This window comes from Engystomops pustulosus, chromosome 11, assembly GCF_040894005.1.
Source record: "Engystomops pustulosus chromosome 11, aEngPut4.maternal, whole genome shotgun sequence".
In the NCBI taxonomy this organism is placed as follows: domain Eukaryota; kingdom Metazoa; phylum Chordata; class Amphibia; order Anura; family Leptodactylidae; genus Engystomops; species Engystomops pustulosus.
Genome location: NC_092421.1, coordinates 85,212,012 through 85,225,212, shown reverse-complemented (window position 1 = coordinate 85,225,212; position 13,201 = coordinate 85,212,012). Strand labels below are relative to the sequence as shown.

At 42.5% G+C, this 13,201-nt stretch overlaps 1 protein-coding gene across 2 annotated transcripts in view; it reads right to left on the bottom strand.

Moving 5' to 3' along the window:
* DNMBP (dynamin binding protein) overlaps positions 1-13,201 on the bottom strand; it is a 105,624-nt gene that overhangs the window by 32,482 nt on the left and 59,941 nt on the right. The window lies entirely within an intron of this gene.

Here is a 13,201-nt window from a genome sequence, read left to right as displayed (position 1 = left end):
GGCTCGTATAGATACGTTATGTACACAGCACAGGCTGTAAATACCATTAGATCCTGTACATACTGTTACTAGCAGTGGTGACATCAGTGAGGTACGAGGCACCCGGTGTCTCACACCACAACAATCTGAGGCATTAGTTACTCGCTGTACAAGATCATTGGTGTCCAGTGTGTAAATCTGTGTATAACAATGTGACACATTAAGTGACCTCAAATATTACATTTTATGTTATTTTTGTAACATTACTTTTTGCCCCTCCCCCTATTAACAGTGGACAAGGGGGGGGGGATCTCTTTTGGATGATCACATGGGGATCAGCAGTCAGTCCCCCCCCAAACACTTCTGTTCCCACTTACATTGTGGATTCCCTTTATAAAGATTTCCTCATCGTATCATAGAAACCTGTGTGTGTGTGTGTGTGTGTGGGGGGGGGGGGGGCAGTTCTGCGGAGAATTGGGATCGGTCAGTTGTTTATGAAGACAAATTATGAATAATAATTATTTATATAGCACACAGACTACGCAGCGCTGCACAGAGTTATCCAGATCAGTCCCTGTCCCCATGGGGCTCACAATCCAATCAAGTTTTGGAGTGTGGGAGGAAACCGGAGGACCCGGAGTATTTTATATGTACAGGACACCCTGATATATACAATGTTGGGAAGTTAGGAAAGTTTACATACAATGGATACATAGTATAAAACACCCTCCCCCATCACCTGACAACATACCCCCCCCCCCCCCCCCACAGCTGTGCGGAAGAATTACTATGTTACAGAAACAATTAACGGGCTGTATATGGCGGTATTGTGTTAGTGCTATATGTGGTATTATATGGGCTGTATATGGCGGTATTGTGTTAGTGCTATATGTGGTATTATATGGGCTGTATATGGCGGTATGGTCTTAGTGCTATATGTGGTATTATATGGACTGTATATGGCGGTATTGTGTTAGTGCTATATGTGGTATTATATGGGCTGTATATGGCGGTATTGTGTTAGTGCTATATGTGGTATTATATGGGCTGTATATGGCGGTATGGCCTTAGTGCTATATGTGGTATTATATGGGCTGTATATGGCGGTATGGCCTTAGTGCTATATGTGGTATTATATGGGCTGTATATGGCGGTATGGCCTTAGTGCTATATGTGGTATTATATGAGCTGTATATGGCGGTATGGTCTTAGTGCTATATGCGGTATTATATGGGCTGTATATGGCGGTATTGTGTTAGTGCTATATGCGGTATTATACGGGCTGTATATGGCGGTATTGTGTTAGTGCTATATGTGGTATTATATGAGCTGTATATGGCGGTATGGTCTTAGTGCTATATGTGGTATTATATGGGCTGTATATGGCGGTATGGTCTTAGTGCTATATGTGGTATTATATGGGCTGTATATGGCGGTATGGCCTTAGTGCTATATGCGGTATTATATGGGCTGTATATGGCGGTATGGTGTTAGTGCTATATGTGGTATTATATGGGCTGTATATGGCGGTATGGTGTTAGTGCTATATGTGGTATTATATGGGCTGTATATGGCGGTATGGTCTTAGTGCTATATGTGGTATTATATGAGCTGTATATGGCGGTATTGTGTTAGTGCTATATGTGGTATTATACGAGCTGTATATGGCGGTATGGCCTTAGTGCTATATGTGGTATTATATGGGCTGTATATGGTGGTATGGCCTTAGTGCTATATGTGGTATTATATGGGCTGTATATGGCGGTATTGTGTTAGTGCTATATGTGGTATTATACGAGCTGTATATGGCGGTATGGCCTTAGTGCTATATGTGGTATTATATGGGCTGTATATGGTGGTATGGTCTTAGTGCTATATGTGGTATTATATGGGCTGTATATGGCGGTATGGTCTTAGTGCTATATGTGGTATATGGGCTGTATATGGCGGTATGGTGTTAGTGCTATATGTGGTATTATATGGGCTGTATATGGCGGTATGGCCTTAGTGCTATATGTGGTATTATATGGGCTGTATATGGCGGTATGGCCTTAGTGCTATATGTGGTATTATATGGGCTGTATATGGCGGTATGGTCTTAGTGCTATATGTGGTATTATATGGGCTGTATATGGCGGTATTGTGTTAGCGCTATATGCGGTATTATATGGGCTGTATATGGCGGTATGGCCTTAGTGCTATATGCGGTATTATATGGGCTGTATATGGCGGTATGGTCTTAGTGCTATATGTGGTAATATATGGGCTGTATATGGCGGTATGGTGTTAGTGCTATATGCAGTATTATACGGGCTGTATATGGCAGTATGGTCTTAGTGCTATATGTGGTATTTTATGGGCTGTATATGGCGGTATGGTGTTAGTGCTATATGTGGTATTATATGGGCTGTATATGGCGGTATGGTCTTAGTGCTATATGTGGTATTATATGGGCTGTATATGGCGGTATGGTCTTAGTGCTATATGTGGTATTATATGGGCTGTATATGGCGGTATTGTGTTAGTGCTATATGTGGTATTATATGGGCTGTATATGGCGGTATGGTCTTAGTGCTATATGCGGTATTATATGGGCTGTATATGGCGGTATGGTCTTAGTGCTATATGTGGTATTTTATGGGCTGTATATGGCGGTATGGTCTTAGTGCTATATGTGGTATTTTATGGGCTGTATATGGCGGTATGGTCTTAGTGCTATATGTGGTATTATATGGGCTGTATATGGCGGTATGGTCTTAGTGCTATTTGTGGTATTATATGGGCTGTATATGGCGGTATTGTGTTAGCGCTATATGTGGTATTATATGAGCTGTATATGGCGGTATGGTCTTAGTGCTATATGTGGTATTATATGGGCTGTATATGGCGGTATGGTCTTAGTGCTATATGTGGTATTATATGGGCTGTATATGGCGGTATGGTGTTAGTGCTATATGCGGTATTATATGGGCTGTATATGGCGGTATGGCCTTAGTGCTATATGTGGTATTATATGGGCTGTATATGGCGGTATGGTCTTAGTGCTATATGCGGTATTATATGGGCTGTATATGGCGGTATGGCCTTAGTGCTATATGTGGTATTATATGGGCTGTATATGGCGGTATGGTCTTAGTGCTATATGTGGTATTATATGGGCTGTATATGGTGGTATGGTCTTAGTGCTATATGTGGTATTATATGGGCTGTATATGGCGGTATGGTGTTAGTGCTATATGTGGTATTATATGGGCTGTATATGGTGGTATGGCCTTAGTGCTATATGTGGTATTATATGGGCTGTATATGGTGGTATGGCCTTAGTGCTATATGTGGTATTATATGGGCTGTATATGGCGGTATGGTCTTAGTGCTATATGTGGTATTATATGGGCTGTATATGGTGGTATGGCCTTAGTGCTATATGTGGTATTATATGGGCTGTATATGGCGGTATGGTCTTAGTGCTATATGTGGTATTATATGGGCTGTATATGGCGGTATGGCCTTAGTGCTATATGTGGTATTATATGGACTGTATATGGCGGTATGGTCTTAGTGCTATATGTGGTATTATATGGGCTGTATATGGTGGTATGGTCTTAGTGCTATATGTGGTATTATATGGGCTGTATATGGCGGTATGGTCTTAGTGCTATATGTGGTATTATATGGGCTGTATATGGCGGTATGGCCTTAGTGCTATATGTGGTATTATATGGGCTGTATATGGCGGTATGGTCTTAGTGCTATATGTGGTATTATATGGGCTGTATATGGCGGTATGGTCTTAGTGCTATATGTGGTATTATATGGGCTGTATATGGCGGTATGGCCTTAGTGCTATATGTGGTATTATATGGGCTGTATATGGCGGTATGGCCTTAGTGCTATATGTGGTATTATATGGGCGGTATATGGCGGTATGGTCTTAGTGCTATATGTGGTATTATATGAGCTGTATATGGCGGTATGGCCTTAGTGCTATATGTGGTATTATATGGGCTGTATATGGCGGTATTGTGTTAGCGCTATATGTGGTATTATATGAGCTGTATATGGCGGTATGGTCTTAGTGCTATATGTGGTATTATATGGGCTGTATATGGCGGTATGGTCTTAGTGCTATATGTGGTATTATATGGGCGGTATATGGCGGTATGGTCTTAGTGCTATATGTGGTATTATACGAGCTGTATATGGCGGTATGGCCTTAGTGCTATATGTGGTATTATATGGGCTGTATATGGTGGTATGGCCTTAGTGCTATATGTGGTATTATATGGGCTGTATATGGCGGTATGGCCTTAGTGCTATATGTGGTATTATATGGGCTGTATATGGCGGTATGGTCTTAGTGCTATATGTGGTATTATATGGGCTGTATATGGCGGTATTGTGTTAGCGCTATATGTGGTATTATATGGGCTGTATATGGCGGTATGGTCTTAGTGCTATATGTGGTATTATATGGGCTGTATATGGCGGTATGGTGTTAGTGCTATATGTGGTATTATATGGGCTGTATATGGCGGTATGGTCTTAGTGCTATATGTGGTATTATATGGGCTGTATATGGTGGTATGGTCTTAGTGCTATATGTGGTATTATATGGGCTGTATATGGCGGTATGGTCTTAGTGCTATATGTGGTATTATATGGGCTGTATATGGCGGTATGGCCTTAGTGCTATATGTGGTATTATATGGGCTGTATATGGCGGTATGGTCTTAGTGCTATATGTGGTATTATATGGGCTGTATATGGCGGTATGGTCTTAGTGCTATATGTGGTATTATATGGGCTGTATATGGCGGTATGGCCTTAGTGCTATATGTGGTATTATATGGGCTGTATATGGCGGTATGGCCTTAGTGCTATATGTGGTATTATATGGGCGGTATATGGCGGTATGGTCTTAGTGCTATATGTGGTATTATATGAGCTGTATATGGCGGTATGGCCTTAGTGCTATATGTGGTATTATATGGGCTGTATATGGCGGTATTGTGTTAGCGCTATATGTGGTATTATATGAGCTGTATATGGCGGTATGGCCTTAGTGCTATATGTGGTATTATATGGGCTGTATATGGCGGTATGGCCTTAGTGCTATATGTGGTATTATATGGGCGGTATATGGCGGTATGGTCTTAGTGCTATATGTGGTATTATATGAGCTGTATATGGCGGTATGGCCTTAGTGCTATATGTGGTATTATATGGGCTGTATATGGCGGTATTGTGTTAGTGCTATATGTGGTATTATATGGGCTGTATATGGCGGTATGGTCTTAGTGCTATATGTGGTATTATATGGGCTGTATATGGCGGTATGGTCTTAGTGCTATATGTGGTATTATATGGGCTGTATATGGCGGTATGGTCTTAGTGCTATATGTGGTATTATATGGGCGGTATATGGCGGTATGGTCTTAGTGCTATATGTGGTATTATACGAGCTGTATATGGCGGTATGGTGTTAGTGCTATATGTGGTATTATATGGGCTGTATATGGCGGTATGGTGTTAGCGCTATATGTGGTATTATATGGGCTGTATATGGCGGTATGGTGTTAGTGCTATATGTGGTATTATATGGGCTGTATATGGCGGTATGGTGTTAGTGCTATATGTGGTATTATATGGGCTGTATATGGCGGTATGGTCTTAGTGCTATATGTGGTATTATATGGGCTGTATATGGCGGTATGGTCTTAGTGCTATATGTGGTATTATATGGACTGTATATGGCGGTATGGTGTTAGTGCTATATGTGGTATTATATGGGCTGTATATGGCGGTATTGTGTTAGTGCTATATGTGGTATTATATGGGCTGTATATGGCGGTATGGCCTTAGTGCTATATGTGGTATTATATGGGCTGTATATGGCGGTATGGTCTTAGCGCTATATGTGGTATTATATGGGCTGTATATGGCGGTATGGTCTTAGCGCTATATGTGGTATTTTATGGGCTGTATATGGCGGTATGGTCTTAGTGCTATATGCGGTATTATATGGGCTGTATATGGCGGTATGGTCTTAGTGCTATATGCGGTATTATATGGGCTGTATATGGCGGTATGGTCTTAGTGCTATATGTGGTATTATATGGGCTGTATATGGCGGTATTGTGTTAGCGCTATATGTAGTATTATATGGGCTGTATATGGCGGTATGGCCTTAGTGCTATATGTGGTATTATATGGGCTGTATATGGCGGTATGGTCTTAGTGCTATATGTGGTATTATATGGGCTGTATATGGCGGTATTGTGTTAGCGCTATATGTGGTATTATATGGGCTGTATATGGCGGTATGGTCTTAGTGCTATATATGGTATTATATGAGCTGTATATGGCGGTATGGTCTTAGTGCTATATGTGGTATTATATGGGCTGTATATGGCGGTATTGTGTTAGTGCTATATGTGGTATTTTATGGGCTGTATATGGCGGTATGGCCTTAGTGCTATATATGGTATTATATGAGCTGTATATGGCGGTATGGTCTTAGTGCTATATGTGGTATTATATGGGCTGTATATGGCGGTATGGTCTTAGTGCTATATGTGGTATTATATGGGCTGTATATGGCGGTATGGTGTTAGTGCTATATGTGGTATTATATGAGCTGTATATGGCGGTATGGTCTTAGTGCTATATGTGGTATTATATGGGCTGTATATGGTGGTATGGCCTTAGTGCTATATGTGGTATTATATGGGCTGTATATGGCGGTATGGTCTTAGTGCTATATGTGGTATTATATGGGCTGTATATGGCGGTATTGTGTTAGTGCTATATGCGGTATTATATGGGCTGTATATGGCGGTATTGTGTTAGTGCTATATGGGGTATTATATGAGCTGTATATGGCGGTATGGTCTTAGTGCTATATGTGGTATTATATGGGCTGTATATGGCGGTATGGTCTTAGTGCTATATGTGGTATTATATGGGCTGTATATGGCGGTATGGCCTTAGTGCTATATGTGGTATTATATGGGCTGTATATGGCGGTATGGTCTTAGTGCTATATGTGGTATTATATGGGCTGTATATGGCGGTATTGTGTTAGCGCTATATGTGGTATTATATGGGCTGTATATGGCGGTATGGTCTTAGTGCTATATATGGTATTATATGAGCTGTATATGGCGGTATGGTCTTAGTGCTATATGTGGTATTATATGGGCTGTATATGGCGGTATTGTGTTAGTGCTATATGTGGTATTTTATGGGCTGTATATGGCGGTATGGCCTTAGTGCTATATATGGTATTATATGAGCTGTATATGGCGGTATGGTCTTAGTGCTATATGTGGTATTATATGGGCTGTATATGGCGGTATGGTCTTAGTGCTATATGTGGTATTATATGGGCTGTATATGGCGGTATGGTGTTAGTGCTATATGTGGTGTTATATGAGCTGTATATGGCGGTATGGTCTTAGTGCTATATGTGGTATTATATGGGCTGTATATGGCGGTATGGTGTTAGTGCTATATGCGGTATTATATGGGCTGTATATGGCGGTATGGTCTTAGTGCTATATGTGGTATTATATGGGCTGTATATGGCGGTATGGCCTTAGTGCTATATGTGGTATTATATGGGCTGTATATGGCGGCATGGTCTTAGTGCTATATGTGGTATATGGGCTGTATATGGCGGTATGGCCTTAGTGCTATATGTGGTATTATATGGGCTGTATATGGCGGTATGGTCTTAGTGCTATATGTGGTATTATATGGGCTGTATATGGCGGTATGGTCTTAGTGCTATATGTGGTATTATATGGGCTGTATATGGCGGTATGGTCTTAGTGCTATATGTGGTATTATATGGGCTGTATATGGCGGTATGGCCTTAGTGCTATATGTGGTATTATATGGGCTGTATATGGCGGTATGGTCTTAGTGCTATATGTGGTATTATATGGGCTGTATATGGCGGTATGGCCTTAGTGCTATATGTGGTATTATATGGGCTGTATATGGCGGTATGGTCTTAGTGCTATATGTGGTATTATATGGGCTGTATATGGCGGTATGGCCTTAGTGCTATATGTGGTATTATATGGGCTGTATATGGCGGTATGGTCTTAGTGCTATATGCGGTATTATATGGGCTGTATATGGCGGTATGGTCTTAGTGCTATATGTGGTATTATATGGGCTGTATATGGCGGTATTGTGTTAGTGCTATATGTGGTATTATATGGGCTGTATATGGCGGTATTGTGTTAGCGCTATATGTGGTATTATATGGGCTGTATATGGCGGTATGGCCTTAGTGCTATATGTGGTATTATATGGGCTGTATATGGCGGTATGGTCTTAGTGCTATATGTGGTATTATATGGGCTGTATATGGCGGTATGGTCTTAGTGCTATATGTGGTATTATATGGGCTGTATATGGCGGTATGGTCTTAGTGCTATATGTGGTGTTATATGGGCTGTATATGGCGGTATGGTCTTAGTGCTATATGTGGTATTATATGGGCTGTATATGGCGGTATGGTCTTAGTGCTATATGTGGTATTATATGGGCTGTATATGGCGGTATGGTGTTAGTGCTATATGTGGTATTATACGGACGGTATATGGAGATATTATCTTGGCACTATAAGTACCGTATATTGTATACTATCCACTATATGGCGGTATTATAATATATGGGCTGTATATGGAGGTATTATCCTGGCAGTATATGTGCTGTATATTGTATACTATCCACTATATGGCGGTATTATAATATATGGGCTGTATATGGAGGTATTATCCTGGCAGTATATGTGCTGTATATTGTATACTATCTCAGCACTATATGGCGGTATTATAATATATGGGCTGTATATGGAGGTATTATCCTGGCAGTATATGTGCTGTATATTGTATACTATCTTAGCACTATATGGCGGTATAACGTGAGCTATTAAACCTGCACCTGCACCACCACCAGCTTAGAACCTTACAAATCCAAGATCCGTATAGAAACTACTGTATAACTTCAAGTCACGACCTGTCTGTACATTCATGGCCAGCAGACAGTGCGGGGGTCCGAAGAGCCCGGGCCTGTGGGAGAAGCTGTGACACTACATCTGCAGGTCTCCCCCAGCCATGTGCTCCCCATGTGTCAGCCTCATTATATGACTGATCTCTGCAGAGACTCCATGTGCAGAGCACCGTACGGCACCCTGCGCTGCGCTCTGTGCCGCACCATGTGGCGTCCTAGCGAGCCATCAGGAGGGGACACGTTCTAGATGGCACATGATATGGACGCTGAGGAGCACAGGAGGATATATTTCAATTAATGGCGCATCAGTAAATTGAATTTATCACCAGTTTTGACCATACAAAATTCCAGCCCGTGTTATATGCCCTGGAAATCTGTGTAACCAGACCTTTGTGACTGAAGTTAGTAGAAGCAGGACTGTGAAATATGGATTTATATATTCCAGGATTGTAGCTTTGGTGGAGTGTCCTCACACTGCTGTGTTCTGTGCTTGATCTGCTGCATGGCCTGTCCCCTTTGTGATGTGAACAATGGGGCACATTTACTAAAGGCTCTGCACCAGTTTTCTGCCGTACTTTCTATGTTCTTTCTAGTGTAAACTGTCCGGGCAGTGCAGGGGGCACCAGATTCATGAAGAACGTGCAGCAAAAATCCTGAATCTGGCGGCCCCAGCACACCACATAGTACACAGGACCCTGCACATAGTACACATGACACTACACATAGCACACACTGCACATAGTACACACACTGCACATAGTACACACTGCACATAGTACACACTGCACATAGTACACACACTGCACATAGTACACACACTGCACATAGTACACACACTGCACATAGTACACACACTGCACATAGCACACACCGCACATAGTACACAGGACACTGCACATAGTACACACTGCACATAGTACACTGCATATAGTACACACTGCACATAGTACACAGGACACTGCACATAGTACACACTGCACATAGTACACAGGACACTGCCCATAGTACACACTGCACATAGTACACAGGACACTGCACATAGTACACACCGCACATAGTACACAGGACACTGCACATAGTACACACCGCACATAGTACACAGGACACTGCACATAGTACACACCGCACATAGTACACAGGACACTGCACATAGTACACACTCTGCACATAGTATACACTGCACATAGTACACAGGACCCCTGCACATAGTACACACTGCACATAGTACACACTGCACATAGTACACACTGCACATAGTACACACCGCACATAGTACACAGGACACTGCACATAGTACACACCGCACATAGTACACAGGACACTGCACATAGTACACACTCTGCACATAGTATACACTGCACATAGTACACAGGACACTGCACATAGTACACACTGCACATAGTACACACTGCACATAGTACACACTGCACATAGTACACAGGACACTGCACATAGTACACACTCTGCACATAGTATACACTGCACATAGTACACAGGACACTGCACATAGTACACACTGCACATAGTACACACTGCACATAGTACACACTGCACATAGTACACACTGCACATAGTACACGCTGCACATAGTACACTGCACATAGTACACACTCTGCACATAGTATACACTGCACATAGTACACAGGACACTGCACATAGTACACACTGCACATAGTACACACTGCACATAGTACACACTGCACATAGTACACACTGCACATAGTACACGCTGCACATAGTACACACCGCACATAGTACACAGGACACTGCACATAGTACACACTCTGCACATAGTATACACTGCACATAGTACACTGCACATAGTACACACTGCACATAGTACACACTGTACATAGTACACACTGCACATAGTACACACTGCACATAGTACACACTGCACATTACACTGCACATAGTACACACTGCACATAGTACACAGGACACTGCACATAGTACACACTCTGCACATAGTATACACTGCACATAGTACACAGGACACTGCACATAGTACACAGGACACTGCACATAGTACACACTCTGCACATAGTATACACTGCACATAGTACACAGGACACTGCACATAGTACACACTGCACATAGTACACACTGCACATAGTACACACTGCACTGCTCTTAGTAAATGTGCCCCAATGTCTTCAAAGTTTGCATGGTCAAAACTGCAGATCGCTTTCAATAAGGGAATTGCTTGGATAACAATTACACAGTGAAATGTAACCAATCCACCAGTTCGGGGAACAATCCACTCATTAAGTTCAGTGAAATTTTCTGTTAACCCCCATCTTCCATATGGACAGTGGGATAGGAGAGGTGACTATAGACACCACTATACAGGGGCATCATGCACACAGCAGTATTATGGCTGCATTGTGTAACAGGGACACTACAAATACATACAGAACAACTTACCCGCCAGGTTCCAGATCTTGGAATACACCTCTGTATCATACAATACACCAGATAAAAGCCAGGAAAGTTTGGACACACAATAAAAAGTTAAATAAGATAAGAAAAGAACAAGAAATGACAAGTCACAAGCGACGGAGCGGGACACGGAAGAGCCGACCCCTCCACACGTCCGGCAGAGGAATGTAGAGCGGAGATGCGAGAACTTGGCTTCTAAATCCTCCACATTGTACTGGCTGGAAAATTCATTGCAAGGTGCGGAACATGTCCAAAATCCCCACAGACTGGGCTCGTCCGATAATATAAGGAAAAAAATTATACTATGTCTCCAAATATAACTGGTTAATGTGGAATTGCACGGCACGGTCCTGTAAGGCGCGGTCCCCGATCACCAGCATAAGAAATCCCAAACCTGCAGAGATCTAGTGATTTCCATTAAAAAAAACACAATAAATTTTTCCAATTTCCTACAATTTCGGCCCAATTCCCATTTGTGTTGGGTCTTGCGGTTACATGGTGCGTTTTAGGAGAGAATAACGGAAGCCAGAAATTGGAGGGAGAATAGAAGATCTTCCCCATAGACTACAATGTATCTTCCGTGTCCCTCCCTTTCCCCATAGACTACAATGTATCTTCCGTGTCCCTCCCTTTCCCCATAGACTACAATGTATCTTCCATGTTCCTCCATTTCCCCATAAACTACAATGTATCTTCCGTGTCCCTCCCTTTCCCCATAGACTACATTGTATCTTCCGTGTCCCTCCCTTTTCCCATAGACTACAATGTATCTTCCGTGTCCCTCCCTTTTCCCATAGACTATAGTGTATCTTCCGTGTCCCTCCCTTTCCCCATAGACTACAATGTATCTTCCGTGTCCCTCTCTTTCCCCATAGACTACATTGTATCTTCCGTGTCCCTCTCTTTCCCCATAGACTACATTGTATCTTCCGTGTCCCTCCCTTTCCCCATAGACTACAATGTATCTTCCGTGTTCCTCCATTTCCCCATAGACTACAATGTATCTTCCGTGTCCCTCCCTTTCCCCATAGACTACATTGTATCTTCCGTGTCCCTCCCTTTTCCCATAGACTATAGTGTATCTTCCGTGTCCCACCCTTTTCCCATAGACTATAGTGTATCTTCCGTGTCCCTCCCTTTCCCCATAGACTACAATGTATCTTCCGTGTCCCTCCCTTTTCCCATAGACTATAGTGTATCTACCGTGTCCCTCCCTTTCCCCATAGACTACAATGTATCTTCCGTGTCCCTCTCTTTCCCCATAGACTACATTGTATCTTCCGTGTCCCTCTCTTTCCCCATAGACTACATTGTATCTTCCGTGTCCCTCCCTTTCCCCATAGACTACAATGTATCTTCCGTGTTCCTCCATTTCCCCATAGACTACAATGTATCTTCCGTGTCCCTCCCTTTCCCCATAGACTACATTGTATCTTCCGTGTCCCTCCATTTCCCCATAGACTACAATGTATCTTCCGTGTCCCTCCCTTTCCCCATAGACTACATTGTATCTTCCGTGTCCCTCCCTTTCCCCATAGACTACAATGTATCTTCCGTGTCCCTCCCTTTCCCCATAGACTACATTGTATCTTCCGTGTCCCTCCCTTTCCCCATAGACTACAATGTATGTTACGTGTCCCTCCCTTTCCCCATAGACTACAATGTATCTTCCGTGTCCCTCCCTTTCCCCATAGACTACAATGTATCTTCCGTTAAGTTCTGTTATATTAGCATCTGCTAATATTTAGATATT